General features: G+C 42.9%; 1 pseudogene; it reads left to right on the forward strand.

Moving 5' to 3' along the window:
* Positions 1-2,859: 2,859 nt before the first annotated feature.
* On the forward strand, positions 2,860-3,691 carry LOC118998357 (ferritin heavy chain-like; annotated as a pseudogene).
* Positions 3,692-5,231: the final 1,540 nt, after the last annotated feature.

Consider the following 5,231-nt stretch of genomic DNA (forward strand, 5'->3'; position numbering starts at 1 on the left):
ATCCAAAGTCCCCTCTTCTCCAAAGAGGCAATCACAGCTGGTTTGGTAACAGGATACCCTGTAATGGAAAATGTTACAAGACTTTGGCACATCTGTTTGGGTTTCAGGGCTTCAAAGTAATTAGGGAGGTACATTTTAATAAGCATAAATTTCACATGGGAGGTGTAAATAGAAGCATCTTGGCTTCCAGTCAAGATGGCAGCACAGCCCTGAACAATGTGGCTCGGTTGGTTTGGTGTCATCCTGCAAAGTGACCTGGTCAGGGCACATACCTAGGTTGCAAGTTCAGTCCCCAGTCAAGGTGTGTATGAGAGGCAACCAATCTGTTTCTCTCCCACATTGATGTTTCTCACCCTCTCTTTCTCCCTCCCTTCCACTCTCTCTAAAAGTGAATAAATAAATAAAATATTTTTAAAAGATGGCATTGTGGGTAAATGCAATGCTCCCATCCTCCCACAACCACATCAGAATTACAACTAAACTACACAAAAACCATCATTCAGAATCACCTAAAATCTAGCTGAACAGAAGTCCTACAACTAAGGAAATAAAGAAGCCACATCAAGACTGGTAGGAGGGGAAGAGACACAGAACAAACTGATCCCCAAACCATGTCTGATGGATAAAAATTGGGAGGGATATCTCTGCTTAAAAGATTCCCCTGAGGAGCAAGGGGTCCCAGACTCACACCAGGCCCAGGGTTCCAGTGCCAGGAAGAGAAGTGCCCACAACTTCTGGCTGTAAAATACAGCAGGGATGGGAGCTGAGTGAGACAGAGGGCTCCTGGAGTCCCAGGTATTCCTCTTAAAGGATCCATACATGCACTTAGTAGGACTCATTCTGAGCTCCAGCGCTGGGGCAACAGCTCAAAAGCCACCAGAGACATATGGAAGAAACTGAATTGTCTGGCATCAGGGCAAGAGCTAGGGAACAGCTTTCTCCCAGACAGAGGTGCTGGTAGAGGCCATTGTTCCTTTTCTCAGCCCTCCTACCACACAGTCAGCAGGACAGTGCCATATCTGAGTCTCCATTAACCTGGATGACACGGTTAGCCCCACTCCGGTAAATTACTGAAACCCCCACCCACCCAAATTAAGAGCACACCCAAGCTGTTTCCAGTGGCTTTTCTATATGAATGGCTTCTCCTGAAAAAATACTCAAACTTTTTAATAATTAAATAAACACAAACAAAAGAAAGAAATGAGATGTTTTCAACCATCAAATGGCAAGGATTAAAAATATGACAAAATAGCCCTGGCTGGTGTAGCTCAGTGGACTGAGTGATGGCCTACGAAGTGAAGGGTCACTGGTTTGATTCCCAGTCAGGGCATATGCCTGGGTTATGGACCAGGTCCCCAGTAGGGGATGTGTGAGAGGCAACCACACATTGATATTTCTCTCCCTCTCTTTCTTCTTCTCTTCCACTCTCTCTAAAAATAAATAATTTTTTAAAATGTGACAAAATGATTAGAAGGGGCATTTTCATTCATTATTAGTGGGAGTGAAAACTTGCACTAACTTTTCAAAAGGCAACTGGGAAATGTCTGTGAAAGTTCAAAATGTGCATGCCTTTTGAAACAGAAATTCTAGAATGCTCACTACAATGTACAAAGATATATGACAAGAAAGATTACTGCCACTGTGACAGAAATTACACAGATGTCCTTGAATATGGGGATGATTGATAAATTGTGGCACAAGAGAAAATGTGAAACTGTTAAAAATACCTCTATGTCCTGATAGTAAAATATTTTCTACTGAGTCAGAACTATTCTAGCTATGCCAGTGACCAGCTGTCCAACAACCGCTTGCTACTTGCTTATCCACTCTGGACTCAGTTTCTTCATCTATAAGATGTAGATAATAATGATACCTGCTTCTGAGAGCAGTTGTGATGATTAAGATTGCCATGCATATAAAATGCACGATAGAGTGCCAGGTATAATGTAGGCTAATTACATGTAAGTTCCTGTTACTGCCACAAATATTATTATTCTCATCATCATCTGTATTATCATTATCATCATTACTACCATTATTAATATTATTGTATAAAGAAAACAGGGATGTTGTGGACAGCTCTGCCTGGTTTCAGGAATAGTAACTACCCCCCATGGCTAAGGATGAGCGAGCAACCTCCAGAATGCAAGCCACAGGAGACAAGGCTTATTTCTGGTAGCAAACACTGCCTCAGTTTCCTCTCCCTGCCCCCAAAGTATGGTCAGAAGTCCATGATGGGTACGTCTCCTCACAGTGAGGAGTAACCTAAGCCACACTTGATCACTTAGGAGGCCATCATGGAAGGACTAGGTGGGCTACAACAAAGAGCAAGCAATGGACCCTTGCCCCACCCCCGGCTATGTGACATAGCCCGAGTCCCCATGTCCTCTGGGAGAAGCGATTCCTGGCTTTAATCCACTTAAGCCTGAAAACCTGATGGGAAGGGGTGCAGCTCCTTGCCCTGCCAGAGGGGATCCCACAGAAAAATCTGGCATCACAAAGACTTCCTCAAAATCCTGTGAAACCTGCTCTGCTAGTGCTTTCATTCATATGTTAAGGGTCCGAGCAGGAAACCCTAAAGTTTCTGCAAACTCTCTTCCTGACAGACTCTAACTCAGACTAAGCCCTCAGATTTCTTTGAAATGTTATCTACTGTTTGATCCTTGCTGCCCTGTATTCCTGTGTATTACAATCCAATAAAAGTCCCTGAAGGAAGGGGCTCGAGGCCCTTCCCTTTTGAGAATTGGCCACCTCTCCTCCCCAAGCAGATCATGTCTTTGTAGTGTTTACTTTCATCCGTGGTGGACGAGGGAACTTGCGGGAAAAGTCGCCCCCACACAGGGAGTTGAAAAATAGTTCATGACAGTCTTTGCCAAGAGTCGCCATACCTTCCTGCTTCAACAGTGCTTGAATGGAACCTGGCACTCAACTCCCTATCCCAGCCAGCTGCCCTGATCCATCCTGCCACCTCACTGAGAGCTTGGACAGCCGCAAGGCCCCCAGCCACTGTTCCAGTGCTGCAAAGCCACCTGTCCTCAGCCGCCCATCATGACAACCATGTCCACCTGGCAGGTGTACCAGAACTACCACCAGGACTTAAAGGCTGCCATCAACTGCCAGATCAATCTGAAGCTCTACACCTCCTACATCTACCTGTCCATGCCTTGCTCCTTTGACTGTGACGATGTGGCTTTGAAAAACTTTGCTGAGTATTTTCTTCACCAATTTCATAAGGAGAGGGATCATGCTGAGAAACTGATGAAGCTGCAGAACCAATGAGGTGGCCGAATCTTCTTTTAGGATACCAAGACACCAGACCGTGATGATTAGGAGAATGGGCTGCATGCAATGGAGTGTGAAGTACACTTGGAAAAAAGTGTGAATCAGTCACTACTGGACTTGCACAGATGGGCCACTGAAAAAAATGACCCTCATTTGTGTGACTTCATTGAGACTCACTACCTGGATAAGCATGTGAAATCCATCAGAGAATTGGTGACCACATACCAGCTTGCACAGGTTGGGGGTCCCTGAGTCAGGCATGGCAGAGGATCTCTTTGACGAGCACATCTGGGAAACAGTGAAGAGAGCTAAGCCTCAGGCTGCCTTCCCATCTGCCACAGGAGTGACTTCCCTGGTCACTGAAGCAGTAGATGCCTGTGGGAATTACCTTTACCTTTTCTATAACTTGTACCAAATCATCCCCTTATGTCCTTTATTTGTACTGCCTCTTCAAATAAGGTAATTTGGTATCCCCCCCAAAAAAAACAAAGAAAGAAAAACAGTTTGTATATCATGAGCAAACCTTAGCAAAAGGAACACTTATGTTAATTATATGTTTATACATTTACATAAATGTAAAGAACAAAGGAGAGGGGGGAAATGTGTAGCAGGAAATTAATCAAAGTCACTATAAAATTGGTTACTTAGAATGAGTGGTAATAGGAGATCCTATTTTCTCTTTTTTGGTTATACATTCTTAAAAGAGATTGATTATCACCTTTGTAGTGAAAGGAAAAATAACAAGACAATGTAGACTCTTAAAGGAGAGCAGGGGAAGACTTGAATACAGTCAGGAACATTATGAATTCTGTGCCTGAAAAAAAAGGCAGACCTATGGGTTGCTCAGGCTATGCTGAAATCCCAGATAAAAAAATGTATTGGAAAATAATTTGTAGGGCATAAGGTTTACTGATTACTGATTCTTCCTGACCATCAAGATTTTATCCTTGTATTGAGCTGGATAATAAGAGACCCACTTGTGCAGACTTACTCTGGTTTCCTGAATAGTCACTTCCCTCGAGTTCTTCCCCAGCAGCCCACATTTGACTGAAGACATACACATGAAGACATATTTTAAGTCACACTCAGAGAAATCCTATCCCTGTATTTATTGCAAGATTGCTGATAAGACTGATCCACCTGAGAAATGTTTCGAAACCTCAACATCAGGAAATCTTTGCTTCCTCAGAAGTGGTTTACTTTATAAGAGGGCATACAGATGACCAATAGACATGTGGAAAATGATCAAGGTCACTAATCATCAGAGATAGACAAATCAAAACTACAATGAGGTATCACTTCACACATGCCAGAATCACTACCATCAATAAATTAACAAACAAGTGCTGGCAAGTATGTGGAGAAAAGGGGAACCCTAGTGAACTGTTGGTGAGCATACAAATTGGTGCAGCCATTGGGGAAAACAGTATGGACTTCTTTCAAAAATTAAAAATGAAACTGCTTTTAACCCAGTGATCCTGCTTTTGGAAATGTGCCCTAAGAATCCCTAAACACCAATCAGAAAGAATATATGCACCCCCATGTTCATAGCAGTGTTATGTACAATAGCCAAGATCTGAAAGCAGCCCATCATTAGATGAGTGGACAAAAAAGCTGCGGTACATTTATACCACATTGGCTGTAAAAAAGAACTCTTATCCTTTGCAATAGCATGGATGGATCTGGAGATTATTATGCTAAAGGAAATAAGTCAGTCAGATAAAGACAAATACCATATGATAAGATTTATATGTGGAATCTAACAAACAAAATTAACTGACAAACCAAATAAAACCAGAAGCATGGATACATGGAACAAACTGACGGAACTCAGATGGGAAGGAAGGGGGTTACTGAATAAACAAAGGTGAAGAGATTAGCCAAAGAACATATATGCAAAGCCCATGGACACAGACAACAGTACGGTGAAAGTTTGGGGAGGGGGCATG

This window comes from Sturnira hondurensis, unplaced genomic scaffold, assembly GCF_014824575.4.
Source record: "Sturnira hondurensis isolate 20B ecotype Veracruz unplaced genomic scaffold, ASM1482457v3 Scaffold0013994, whole genome shotgun sequence".
NCBI lineage: Eukaryota > Metazoa > Chordata > Mammalia > Chiroptera > Phyllostomidae > Sturnira > Sturnira hondurensis.